The sequence below is a fragment of the Rhipicephalus microplus genome, chromosome 5 (genome assembly GCF_043290135.1).
Source record: "Rhipicephalus microplus isolate Deutch F79 chromosome 5, USDA_Rmic, whole genome shotgun sequence".
Lineage (NCBI taxonomy): Eukaryota > Metazoa > Arthropoda > Arachnida > Ixodida > Ixodidae > Rhipicephalus > Rhipicephalus microplus.
This window is the reverse complement of record NC_134704.1, coordinates 149102778-149118157: the sequence shown is the minus strand read 5'-3', so window position 1 is coordinate 149118157 and position 15380 is coordinate 149102778.

The window sequence follows — 15380 nt, the reverse complement described above, 5'->3', positions numbered from 1 at the left end:
TCTATCTATCTATCTATCTATCTATCTATCTATCTATCTATCTATCTATCTATCTATCTATCTAGCCGCCTACGACCTTTAGCTCTCCTGGCCGTTTCAATAATGGTATCGACACCAAACTTTGTATGGCATAACATAATTGTAAGAACATATTTCACTGGTCACAACATGAAAATCATGACAGTTATGTCATGAATGTCATGTTTACATTTCAAGGTTCTACAGCTCTTGCGGTGGTTTTGTTCACATAGCATGTTGCAACTTGTATGGTATGACATGACTGAATGACGAACACAAGCGACAGGCGCTAACACGAAAATAATGACATGCGTGTCATGTAATAACATCACTAATGCCACGCTCAGGATGCGCTCGTGGCCGTTTCGCTAGCGTCACATTTACCAAATTTGGTATTATGGTAGGTGAATGAATGACGAAGGTATCTGACTGGTGCAAGCTTGATAAACATGAGATGCATCTCATGTAGCAACAGGACTACATGCTACGCTCATGATGAGCTCGCAGCCATTTCGCAAGCTCCACATGTACCAAACTCGGTATTACACGACGCGAACGGACGACATAGGTAAATGACACATCCAAACATAATAATCACGACATGCGTGTCATGTAACATGACGACATGCCACACTCGTGATGCGCCCACGGCCGCTTCGCTACCTTCATATATGCCGAATTTGGTATTACGTGACGCCAATGGATGACGAAGGTATGTGACTGGTGCAAACAAAATAATCATGACATGCGTGTCATATGAGAGCATGACTACATGCCACAGTCAAGGCGCCAATACATTTCGACGTGACGTGGTGCGCGTGCTCGGCAGCGTTCATTTCATCGCGTCACACCGACGTTGCCACGACAGGTACTGGTGCTGCTATTTACTCCCAGGCGAGAGCCGTGCTGCGATGCTTTGACGCATGCGCGTTTCAGTGCGTCCAGTGTCCCTGCGTCCCGAAAAGATGAACACGCAGAGTTGTTTGGTTAACGCATCGGCATAGAGTATTGTTACTATATGGCATCGGCGCGAAACGCAGGAAGTCGCATTTCGTGCCGGTTGTCGTCGGGCCGCGCCGACGGACACTGGTCGGACCTGGCGTCAGACTATAGAGTGCTCGCATTTTGCTAACGTAGCGTCGCTGTGCCCAGCGTGCGTGCACGTCAACGCTACATTAGAATATATTGGGCCCTTCATGATGCTCTCACAGCCGTGTTGCTAGCTCCACATATAAAAAATTTGGTTTTACGTGACGTCAATGGATGACAAAGTATGTGACTGGTACCAACATGATAATCGTAAGATGTGTGTCATGCAACAACATGAATACATCCCATGTTCATGATATGCTGGCGGCCGTTTTGCTAGCATCACTTATACAAATTTTGGTATTACGGGACGTGGATAGATGGTGAAAGTATGATCCTGGTGCAAACATGATAAACGTGAGATGCGTGTCATGTAACAACATGACTACATGCTACGCTCATGATGCACTCGCGGCCGTTTCGCATGTACCAAACTTCACATGTACCAAACTCGTTATTACGCAACGTGAACGGACGACATAGGCTAATGACACACCCAAACATGATAATCATGACATGCGTGTCATGTAACAACATGACTACATGCCACACTGATGATGCGCTCACGGCCGTTTCGCTAGCTTAACATATGCCATATTTTGGTATTACGTGATGTCAATGGATGACGAAGTTTGTGACTGGTGCAAACATGATAATCATGAGATGCGTGTCATGTGAGAACATGACTACATGCCACAGTCAAGGCGCCAATACATTTCGACATGACGTGGTGCGCGTGCTCGCCGGCGTTCATTTCGTTGAGTCACGCCGGCATTGCTACGCCAGGCGCCGGTCTTGCCATATACTCGCAGGCGTGCGCTGCGCTGCGTTGCTTTAAAGGCCCACTCACCAGGTTTGACAATATTAAGCTGAGAAGCGCAATGCGTAGACGAGGCGTTCATGATCACGTCTGCCAAACTTTGCAACGCTATGCGCCGCGGATTGGATTGGATAAACTTTTATTTGGTCCTCCAAAACACAGATCACTGTGTTGCGGGCAGCTCCCACGTGGAGACTGAGATGCCAAGCTCCTCAGCCACCTCGCGGGCTTGGTGGACAGCCCAGAGCTGATCTGCCAAGGACGAGCTGCGGACTGCCGCCTCCCATCTGACAGAGGTGATGTTCGATATATGAGCGAATTTGGCGCACTGCCGGAGCATGTGTTCTAATGAAGCTATTTCCCCACAATGTGGACAAAGATTACTCTGGTATAGGTCAGGGTACATGATGTGTAACATTTTCAAAGTAGGGTACATCCGCGTTTGCAAAAGCCTTAATGTAAGTGCTTGGGGTCGGGTTAGATTTTTGTGAGGTGGAGGGAAAATCCTTCTAGACAGGTAGAAATGTTTAGCGAGCTTGTTATATGTTGTAAGAATTTCTCAGTTATCTCTTTCACCGGTAGAACGCATCCCCGGGGAGGCGCGGTTGGAAAGTTTTCGCGCCACCTCGTGTGCTGCTTCATTGAGATTGGGAGGGGAATCGTTGATTTGCCCAAGGTGAGCTGGGAACCAACTCAGAAGATGATGCGTTATGTTCTTGCCTTGCAGTATTCTCAGCGTTTGTTCAGAGACCGTTCCCTTGGCGAACGCCCGTAGTGCTGCCATGGAATCACTGTAGACGACTTCAATGATATCCATCTTGAGTGCTAAGGTGATGGCCACCTGTTCCGCAATGATTGGGTCTTTCGTCCTGACCGTCGCTGAGTTGACGACATGGCCAGCCCCATCGACCACCACTGCCACAAACGCTTTCCCATTGGCGTAGGAAGCCGCGTCAACAAATACGACCCCTCATTCCTCGTTTGAGACTTGACGAAGTATAGTCCTGGCCCTCGCTACTCTTCTTCCAACGTTGTGTTCTGGATGCATGTTTCCTGGTATAGGAGACACCGTGATATTCTCTCTGGTGTTGTCGGGGATATCATTGTAATTGCGTCTTATTGCCATTGGGTGTTGGCCCAGCTCCTGCAGGATCATTCTCCCCGACCTTGTTGTAGATAACCTTGCAAACTGTTCTCTCTCTTGGGCTTCTGCTATTTCTTCGAGCATGTTGTGAAGGCCAAGCTCAAGCAGACGCTTGGTGCTGGTATGTATGGGTAGGCCCAGGACCTTCTTGATAACTTTCCTGAGGAGCACATTCAGTGTCTCGGACTCTGCTCTTGACCAGTTGTGCATTGCTGCCTCGTACGTGAAGTGGCTTAGAACAAACGCATGCATCAACCTGATGAGGTTGTCTTCCTTGATCCCATTTCTTTTGTTGGCCACTCTGCGTATGAGGTGCACCGCACTGTCTGTTTTCCAAGTTAACTTGGCTATAGATTTGCTGTTGGCGCCGCTAGACTCTATCAGCATGCCCAGGACTTTGATGGAGTCGACCCTCTGGATGGCATCCCCTTGATTTGTACGGAGGTGGATGTCTATCTGGTTTAACGGCTTCCATCCCCTGGGCTTCGGTCCCCGGCGTGCACTCCGATATAGTAAATGTTCTGACTTACTCGAGCAGCACTTGAGCCCAGAAGGACGAAGGTACTCTTCTACGGTGTCAATAGCCTCTTGCAGGGCGCTCTTAATCTGCCCCTCGCTTCCAACCTGTGCACCAGATGGTATTATCATCTGCGTAGATGGTGTGCTTCAATCCTTCAATGATCGATAATTTCTTTGACAGTCCAATCATGGCAATGTTGAACAGCATTGGTGAAATGACTGCCCCTTGCGGCGTGCCCCTTGCTTCAAGTTCGATTGCTGCGGTCTCGATATCTGCAATCTTTATCACTGCTTTCCGATCTGTAAGAAAGGACCATACGTAGTCATAGAAGGCTTTCCCCAGACCAAGCTTGGAAATTGCTTCGAGTATGAATGAGTGGTGGATGTTGTCAAACGATTTTTCTAGATCTAGGCACAGAATGGCTCTCACGTCTCTGGTTTTGTTGTCGATGACCTGGTGTTTGATAAGCTTCAATGCATCTTGTGTGGATAGCCCTGCCCTGAATCCAACCATATTGTGTGTATATATGTCGTCATCTTCCAAGTACTTGTTTATCCTGTGAAGTATGGCATGTTCTGCAACCTTGCAGATACATGATGTCAAGGATATTGACCTCATGTTGTCCAAGTTAGGGGGCTTGCCTGGCTTAGGAATAAGGATCGTCCTGGCCAGCTTCCACTGCTCTGGCACGCTGCCTTCTTTCCATGCTGCATTGATCATATCCTTCAGGGTTTCAATTGAATCGTCATCAAGGTTACGAAGGGCCTTGTTTGATATACCGTCCGGGCCAGGGGCCGACCTGCCGTTGAGACCATGCAAGGCTCTTCTGATCTCCTCGATGTTAAAGTCGCCTGCAAGACCTGGATTGGGCCTGCCCTGGTACTGTTTACTTGGTGGTGCAAATCCTCTTTGATTGGGAGGTACTTATGCACGAGCCGCTGCACAACTTGCTGTTCTGTAGTGCGCCCTATCTCTTTATGCAAAATTCGAGCGATAACATGCTTTTGATTTGTTTTAGTGGAGTTTTCGTTGAGGAGATGCTTTAACATATTCCATGTCTTGCCATTGCGCATCTGACCATCGACGGAGTTGCAGATTTCGTCCCATTGCTGCCTGGATAGTGCGCGACAACGTTCCTCGACTGATCTGTTTACCTCAGCTATCTTCTTCCTCAGTCTTCGGTTCAGGCGCTGACCCTTCCAACGGTTCAGTAGTGCTTGCTTTTCCCCAAGAAGATGAGCGAGCCGGCTATCTATTCTTTCAACCGGAAAATGTGTGGTAATGGTGGAGGAGACGGATTTGATGTCATCTTTAATCTGTTTGACCCACTGCTCCAAGCTTTGTCTGTGGCCATCTTGTTCCCTTTCCATCCTTATCTTCCTGAACTTATCCCAGTCTGTGAAGTGGAATTCTGTCTGCTTTTTACACTCCTATGCACCGCGGAAATGGGTCAAATTTCAAGATGAAAGCTGCTCCCCGTCCCCTCTGCTGGCGCACGCGTAGAGAATGAGGGCATGACGTAGGCGTAGGAATGGTCCTACACTTTAAAAATTTTTACACCCATAACGGTGTACTTGTTTTGTCTCATGGGCAACACCCTTTTAGGGTGTTTAGGAACACCCTAAACAATAAGGTGTTTAGAAACACCCTGAAACCGTAGGGTGTAAAGAAACGTTACACCCTACTTTAATAGTTGTTTATGAACACCCCTAAACTATGGGTGTTGGATGAAGCTACACCCATGCGAGTGGGGTGCACACTGAAAACCCCCTTGAAACGATGGCAGTTATATAGATGAGCATACTTGATCAAATGAAGCGCAATTAACGAGCAACAAAAGCAGAGACACAGGAGGTGACACTCAGACTTGTGTGTTGAGGAGAGCCGTTCACAGCACTTCATTCCATCAAATATGCATCACCAACTGGCCCAAGCCTCAATTGTTCTCAGGGACAAGCATATATGAACCTTCTCTGCGGCTGAAAGGGAAGAAGGAAGATACTGGTGTCACCCACGGCACCTGCACGCATGCAGCTGATAAAATAAGGTGTCATGGTCTTGAATGAGCTGCATGAGACCAGCGTATATATGTGTACGTAGACAGGGCCGTAAACGACAAAGACACGGAAGGCACTTACGCACTTACACACACACACACACACACACACACACACACACACACACACACACACACACACACACACACACACACACACACACACACACACACACACACACACACACACACACACACACACACACACACACACACACACACACACACCACACACCACACACCACACACCACACACCACACCACACCACACCACAGTAGTGCAAGCAGTAACCTGTAGCGTAAGGTCCAACAAAACATAATGCCGAAGCAAAAAACAATTAAGCCCATATGTTACATCTGCCTTTATTATAGAAAAACTGCAAATCTGACAAACAGGACTGTGATGGCATTCTGCAAAATTTTGAAATATGTCACGGGACCAAGTTTCTTTTACTCTATACTAAAAATTTATTGTTTTCAATACAATATATCTCCACATTTTTCAAAACATTTGCGCTAGTCGGGCAAACGACTGAGACGTATGGCGTTTGATTGACATCTATACAATAGAAGAAAAAGAAACACGTAGATTGATTGATATGTGGGGTTTAACGTCCCAAAACCACCATATGATTATGAGAGACGCCATAGTGGAGGGCTCCGGAAATTTCGACCACCTGGGGTTCTTTAACGTGCACCCAAATCTGAGCACACGACACGGGCCTACACCATTTCCGCCTCCATCGGGAAACACGTAGAAAGAGTAAGCAAGTTTCTGGAGTCACAGTTACAACCAATTACATCTCGCAGTATAAATTTCGACATTAAAAAAAAGAACATTCAACAAGGTCGTGTAATTGGGGTTGTATTAATGTGTAATGTCAGTGTTGATATACTTCTAACTGCAAAACCACTCGTCACTGCTGCTTGCACAATCATCTTCAGCTGCTGAGATGACTGGTGCCTTCGAGAGAAGTGGGGCGAAGCTGTTCTTTCTGTACAGGAAATTCAATCCCGGAAACCTAAAATAAATACACAAGGAAGAATGACTGAAATTTCACAAAGGGTGCAACATACACTGTGCACCATGCATAACTAACTGCTTTCTTATGTGTAAGAATAAATTGAGTGCATAGCAAGCATATTCAGTGGCATCGGGCTCCACTGCAGTGAGTGAGTGAAACAACTTTATTGACGATCCGGCATAAAGGGGGAAGGGGTAGGGGGATTAAAGCGAGACACTAGCGTGCTCGGACGTCCCGGAGCAGCAACCTACTCGCGTCAAACCCGTCGGGGCGCCGCTTTCGGCCGCTGGCATTCCAGGATGCTAAGCACGTGCTGGACCACGTCTATTTAGTTGCCTGGCTCTCGGCTGATGACTTTGCTGCTTATGGCAGTTGGCATTACTTCTTGGTTACCCGGCGGTGGTGCACAGTCCCAGAGGAGGTGTCTCTGGGTGGCTAGCGCCTTCTTGTAGTGTTGGCATACATTAGTGGTGTAAACCTCTGGGCAAACGTGCTTTGTCCAGACGGGGGTCCATATGGCTTGTACTTGCAACTGCCGTAGTGTGGCTGCTTCTCTGCGTTGTAGGTATCGGTGAGGCGGTGGGTAGAGCCGCAACGACCCGATGCCGAAGACGGAGAGTATTTTATCACAACCTACGCCGACGTTCTGCAGCGGTACAGAACGAGCAGACGCCTCCACTGCAGTGAGAAATGCTAGAAAAGGTATGCTGAGCAATAAACACCATAAAAAGTGCACTGTTGCAGAATCACTATACCTTTCGTGCCGCAGATATGAACTTTACTTTACTCTTTCAGCTTGCTTGGGCAGGCAAATAAAAAGGTATTGCTCCAAGCTGAAAATGTTCCATTAGCTGCATGCAACGACCAATTTAAGTGAATGTCAAGTTTTATGCTTAAGTAGGCATCAACACAGCTGCATGTGTATTTCTGCAGATATACATGGTACTCATTCGATTAGTTATTAAAAAGAATACAGTACGACGCGCAACAACATATACATATTTTATCTGCATTGCACAAAAGCACAATGCCACTGAGCATACATGACGGTATGCGCATTGAGAAAGTATTCAGTGCAGGTAATTTGTAAAATTAAGTACTGTACAGTTATGTATTAAAATGCGAATGATACTAGTGTTCTTTAACTGGCTCACATTGACACGATTACATAATGGAAGAATTGGCTATTGGGTCATTCCACATCAGACGTCCCAGCCATTTTGGTGACCACCGCAAATGTATTCGAAAAAAAAATCGCACTGATTTTACTGCATTAAAAAAAGGTAACTGCTAGAATATTTCGCAGACATAATTTATTGGTCACGTGGCTGCTTCCTGAACTTCACGGAATCTCGTCTGTATGTTTGTGAAAAAAATTATTTCATAAGTATATCTTTTTCCGTGCCAAATTTGGTCTACAACTTAAGTGAAGGGCTTGGGTAAAGTGTTTGAAGCTCAGTAATAATATTACCATTTTTCGACCACATACGCCTAAAATAATTTAGCCTAAGTGTGTTATATCTGAATTTTTCTATATCAATACTGCACTTCAAATGAATATCTGAGGACTGAATGCTTAGTCCACATAAGGTATATTTGGAGGAAAAAACATTTTAGACCTCTCAAGCTGTCAAAATCTACGAGGAAAAATCGCAAATTTCACAAAATAATTGTTTTGTCTATAATGAGATGCAACTTGCACCACGTGGTGGTTGAATTAAAGTATACTTTGTACCTAAATCGAAGCAAATAAACAGTTCTTTTCATGTGCTAAATTTTGTCATAGCAATTTATGTTTTGAGAAAAAGATCACAGCATATCCACGGAGTGAATAATGATGAGTGGGGCGTAGCGTTCGTCCGTCCGGACGCACAAACTGATGGACAGACAGTCTGACACCAGTATGGACGAAAAGAAAGACGGACGGACTGACGGACAGACCGACACATGGAAGCCCGGACGGATGGATGCACAGACGAACGGACGAAAGCACAAATGTACGGACGAACGATTCACCCCACGAATCATCACTTTGTTCTTGTATATGCTGTGAAAACCACTAACGCTATCTATTGTGCAACTCATCAAGTGGCTACATATTACTAGTACGACTGCAGAGAAGGGAATGACCCACGGCCTCAAAAGCTTTGCCCCTAAATGATTTTTAAAGCTCCAAGTTCCCCATTGGCCATGTGGTCATACAGCAGCCGACGCCTCGAAGTTCCCCATTGCCGTTGATGGGAAAATTAAAAAAAAACATTTTATTCCTTGAAATAGACATTGTAATGATGAAACTTGTCACATACAAAGAACTGTTTATTGGCTTTCAATTTAGGTAAAAGGTGATTTTTATTTGGACCACCACATGGTGCAAATTGCGTCTCAATACGGACAAAAATGACAATTCTGTGAAATGAGTGATCTTTTCTCGTAGAGGTTAACAGCTTAAGATGTCTAAAAATAACTTTTCATCAAAATATCTTTTCTGTAAAGTAAGTAGTCACAGCTCATATATTCATACAAAGTGCAGTATAGTAATGAGAAAATGCAAACATAACTCACTTTGGCTAAACTCTTGCAGACGTATGTGGCCGAAAATTTGTATTAATATTGCCGAGTTTGAAACACCTTACATAAGTCCCTTTACTTAACATGTACCGAAATTGGTATGAAAAAAAGGTGCGGTACTTGTAAAATATTTTTTCTTTCACAAACAACACTCAAACAACAGTCTGGAAAGTTTGAAAGGCAACCACGTGACCAAAAATTTTTTTCTCTCCGAAATATTCAAGCACTTCACTGTTTTCAGTGCATTAAATCAGCACGATTTTTTTTTCAGACACATTTGCCATATAGCCGCAAAATCGGCTGGGCAATGTCGAATAAAGTGACCCTGTTACCTTCCCTCAATGACAATTGCATACTGCTAAATTAGGGCCATTTGTTTGAATCACGCTGCCAAGATAAGAAACCATAACTCCTTCCCGGTGCAGCGTAGGCTGTTCAGTGGCTGTGCGTGTTGTGTTCCCAGATAATTATGCTGCCCAGTTTTACACTTTGGCTGCTACACATGCTTAGATGCCGTGCAGTCTGTATAACATCAAAGTGTTTTTGTGCAACAAAAAACTAATAATACGCTTCCCATAGCGAAAATACCTTTAACATCTAAAGTACTTAGCGAAGTTAAACGCCAAAGCTAGGCGATGGCAATAAAACTCTGAATAACAAGAATATTTTGAAAGTTACACATGATGGAAACAACAATCTGAATAAAATGTGCTCGAACGTTAGCAGCTATGTTCAAACAAGCGTTTGTGGTGTTCAAGTAGGCAATTCCACCACACACACAGACTAAAGGTCTGTTCCAACTAAAGTCCAGCTTCAGTGCTCGATCCGCTACATAGGCACGGCTGTCGGCAGTGTCACGCTACGTGGCGAGTGAACGCAAATACCGGTGAAGACAAATTTAACGAAATTGAATGTATTAGCAAGTAGGCAAACTTTGCGAGGCGCACCTAACGCGAAACAGTATGCTGTTTTGTCACCCGATGCATCAACCCGAGTTATCACGGTAGTGTTACCGCACAAAACGAAAAAGAACCGAAAACAACGACATGGACACCACGCCCTTGTTTTCTGTTCTCGGTCTTTTTGTGCAATAAGAGAAAAAAAGAAAGTTAATGAACTACCGACATGCCCAAGCATATGCGTCTTGCATACGGTTGATTCTTAGAGCTAACAGGCGCCATCCCCACACATGTATTAATTAGTAAACTAAAATTGATGTGCAGCACGAGTGGGCCCCGTTAAAAACGGCTGCCAACAAAGGGCACCGCAAAAATCTGTTCAATTTCTTCGCTGAACCTCAGCGGCGCATGCTCACTCTGCTTTGTACTCCAAACAATCCAAACAAACAAACAAAAAAACTTGCCCACAATCACACTTCGCCATCATCCCCGTGAAACAGTTCGGACAATTATTCTCGCAAAGTAAACAAATGCTGATTTGTCATCAACTAGTTGAAAACAAAATTGTTTGAAGGCGTTATTCTCATGCTCACGCAGTTAACAAAGCGCTGAACGGAATAACGTGAGAGCGGTACTTACTATTACACTTCGAGTGCTCCACAATATGAATCCACAGGTCCAGTCTTCAGGATGGTGCACCTTCGCAATAATCAGCACTGACAGAACACACTGGTGGAGCAAAGAGCGCAGGCACATTTCAAACTAAACACCGGCTAATAAACTCTACCGACCGAGAAGCCACGCGCACCACGCGCACACACACAGGAAGGTTTTCCACCAGCGCACGCAGTGACATATAAGGCGATGTCGACCCCTTTCCCGCGCTGTGCGCCCGGCACGCAGCTCTACCGGGCAGCCAAGGTTGTCTAGGCGACGAGACTTCCTGGCACCGGCGCGCTCTCAGACCGGCTAGATGCGGTTTAACGCTAGCTCCGGCCCGCTACTGATAGCGCGGGCGCTGCTTTTTTTCTTTTTCTTTGCGGCAGTGATCTGTTGCGTTATACTCGTTCTTTAACAGTGCATCTGAATCGCAGTGAACTCTGTGACGGTGCAGTGTGGCCAGCCCGAGCAACTAGTCAGAACGCACATTTGTAATATGCAGGAGCAATGTTTAGCGCACCTTCACCGACCTAATGTAGTGAATTTTGGTAAAAAAGCTAAGCTGATGCTTTTTGCTTAGCTATATGGTTCTTTAGGGACTGCACATGCAAGGTCACGCAGGTGATATTTTATCAGCACTTTCATTTCTTTAAAGACATTGCAACATTGCATGCATAGGCCGTCACACTATTCGGTCAGAGCATATTGCCACGTGCGTACTGCTAGGAAGACGAAGACGACAGTGCATACGCACATCTGCACGCTTTTATGCAGCAAGCAATAACAAGAAAGAAGAGGAACGCTCTGGCACGCAGTAAATAAAAATACTAACCTGCTGCTACTTTCTCAACCTGTTAATTACTACTCCTGTCTTCACGTTGCGGCAATACGTTTGTACTTAGCTTGCAGTCCTTGGAACAAGACCACGGCTGCAAATATTTCATCAATGTTGTTTTCTCACTACTTACAAAGTCAAGGCTTCGACCAAAGCACGTCTGCTGGGGGAGTTACATAAATATAAAAGAAGGGCATCCACACACAAAAAAAACGGAGAGCGAGAGAGAACTAGAGAATGCGTTTCGGCTCCCCCCAGAAGAGCTTTAATCGCAATTTAGTCCACAAGGCTCCCGTCATTGTGAGCAAGGCTGCGTCAAGGTCACCGAAATATCCTTATTCTGCATTTTTCATTATGGTCGGTGTCCTTTTCCTAATTTCCATGACGCACTCTTAAGGACACACGAAGAGGAACATTCGCTACAGTAATTGAATAAAACGTGCCTGCTAAAAATACATGACGTCAATGTTCGTTTTTAAGGTACCTGATGGCCTGCTGACGCGGTGGTTATGGGTAAATAACTGTGCTGTAGTTGTTGTTTTTTTTTGGCAAGTGGTGGACGTTTTATCTACAGCTTTAAAAGCTTGGATCTTTTAGGGGACGGGGGAGGGGGGAGTGTTCTATGCATGGCTACACCAATGTGCGCCACATTACCTTGTTCAGGCAAATCAGTGTACTTTGTGAGTGTTGACTAATCACGCAAATGACAAAGACGAAAGAAACAGGTGCAGGAGAATTGACCGCCCCCGCCGCGGTGGTCTAGTGGCTAAGGTACTCGGCTGCTGACCCGCAGGGCGCGGGTTCAAATCCCGGCTGCGGCGGCTGCATTTCCGATGGAGGCGGAAATGTTGTAGGCCCGTGTGCTCAGATTTGGGTGCACGTTAAAGAACCCCAGGTGGTCTAAATTTCCGGAGCCCTCCACTACGGCGTCTCTCATAATCATATAGTCGTTTTGGGACGTTAAACCCCACATATCAATCAATCAATCAACAGAAGAATTGGCCCTTACTCTATTGAACGAACGTCGACCCTATTGTATCTTCCATCTTATAGTAGTTTGCGTGCTTTATCGATGAAAACTGCGTTTCGGTCAGATTACTTTCTGCTTCAATTCATTACTATACTCACAAGCAGCTAGTAGTGGGAGCCTTGCTAGTATCAAGATGATTAACGTATACTAACAGTATAAGCAAAACGGCCCGAAAATGTCGTGTCTTGTAGCCTTGCAGGCACGTGTGCTCAGATTTGGGTGCACGTTTAAGAACCCCAGGTGGTCGAAATTTCCGGCGCCCTCCACTACAGCGTCTCTCATAATCGTATGGTGGTTTTGGGTCGTTAAACCCCACACTTCAATCAATGATTTGTAGCCTTATCATTACACCCCAAATAGAAGGGTGTAAATGAGGTGTTTTGAGGGTGTTTTAATTACGAACACCTCGAATTTCGAAAATAGGGCGTAAAAAGGGTGTTCATATGGGTGCTTTTATTGCATCCATCCGTTTCACACCTTTTAGGGTGTAAATGTTTTTAGAGTGTACGTACACGGCAATGCAGTGACGTTGGTCCTCTACGTGGACGAGTCTGCACTGACGTTGTCAACAGTGTACCACGTGACATGGCAGAAAATTATTTAACACAGTATGTGTAGTTTATGTATTTGTTGCTTTAAGAGATTAATAAAACTCGAAAAAAATAATGAGACGCAATAAAAAATTGTGCACGATTTTCTTTTATTTGTTTCCCGTGAAACGCTACGAGATGAGAGGCTAATGTGCCAGCGTTGCGCATGGGTTCGTGTCCCCGTGGTGAGCGCACTGAGCAGACGACCACCGTGGAACGCTCCTACGCGTTCGCAGACTCATTGTGCTCATCTACTATACCGCGTCTAATCTAGCGTTTCCAAACCATCCTGCAGAAACAGAAGACCACAAAATAATGCTGGTCAACAAAGCCACACGGCTCGCGTTCTCGGGGGTTGGACTTGTTTGGGCACGTCATATGCACGTCATCTCATGGTCGGATGCTGGAGAGGGTGGGGAAGAGATTTGGCTTGCGAAGGCTACGCGGAGGAGCGGCAATGGTTTCGAGCTCACCTACTCTCATCCTCGTTTCGCGCCGCATAAAAAACCTGTTTACTCCACTTGTTATGAACCGATTCGAAAAATTTTTGTTGCAAAATATTCCTCATCGGCCACCCAACTACTTCCACTGTCTAACTGAAATTCGGTAGGGGGCCTGGTGAGTGGCCCTTTAACGCATGCGCGTTTCATCGCGTTTGGCGTCCCTCCGTCTCAAAAAGAGGGAGACGCAGTGTTGTCTAGGTAACGCATCGGCACGAAATGCAGTATGTAGCATATCGCACTGGGTGCTGTCGGGCCGCGCCGACGGTCGCGGGTCGCGTCGGTCGTGCCTGGCGCGAGATTATAGAGTGTTCGCGTTTTGCTAAATTAGCGTCGCTGTGCCCAGCGTGCGCGCTCGTCAACGCTACATTGGAGTATATTGGGCGCTTCATTATGCGCTCGCGGCTGTTTTGCTAGCTCCACATATACAAAATTTGGTGTTACGTGAGGTCAATAAATGACTAAACATATGACTGGGGCAAACGTGATAATCCTAACACGCGTGTCATGTAAGAACATGATAACATACCACGCTCATAGTGTGCTCGGGGCGTTTCCCTAGCTCCATATATACTAAATTTAGTATCACATCATGTGAATAGATGACGAAGGTAAACGACACATCCGAACATGATAATCATGACATGGAAGTCATGTACGGCATCATTTACATCCACCTCGTAACAATGTGCATATTTTAAAGTGACATATCAACCTTTCTCATTCTTGCTTCGCATATCATCGATTCCCATTGTGCGTGGAAGCTGGCATTTTTTTTTTAGAATTCGATCAGTACGACTGGAGTCACAAAGATTTGTCGCACGCTGCAATTGCTTTCTCCCCTTTCATCCGGTTGAAGTGCTGAAGACTAAGCAGGGAAGGATAGCACTGGGAAAGAAAATACTTCAGGCAGACGACTTCTTGACCATGAGCACTTTTTTTTCTTTTAGAGGCGAAGCACCTTACGCCATGGGTCGTACGGCCCGTGTCGTCGTGGTAGCCACCTCTCGTTTATTCCTTTGAATGTCCGCTGGGTGGCGGTACTAGTATACTGTCACGGGGTCGTGACGTGAACGAAGGGCGCAGACTCCAGGTCGAACAAAAAACTGTTTATTTGGGCCGAACTTGCTTTCTTCTTGTGTGATTCTAAGAGAGGGAAAAGAAGAGAAAAGTGAGCCCCGTAACTGTCTGTATCAGAGTGTGACACCTCAACAGTAGCTTACGGGGGATAGGGGTAAGTAGGGATGAAAAGGATAGGATTAAAGGTATACATATAGAGAGATGTGCAGGGACAGCGAGCGACAACATAAGAGAGATTGGAAAGATGAAACACGGTCACAGGAGTCCGAGGACGGGGCAGCACTTGCGGGAGCTCTTGTCGACGACAGGAGATGGCGTAGGGCTAATCCAGTCGGCCAGAGCTGCGCTGTCGTCGGAGATCGTGAGGGCACAAACAATCGGCATGGAATCCAGCGAGTCCAAAAAGAAAAGTTTTCTTATCACCCCGTTACACGTTACGTAATTCTCAGCGCAAACCGCGCCTACAGTGGTTAAGAAGCTTCAAGACCGGAGTTGATCATTTTGTTGGGATTACGCCCACTTCGTGAGCATTTCATATTATTCAGA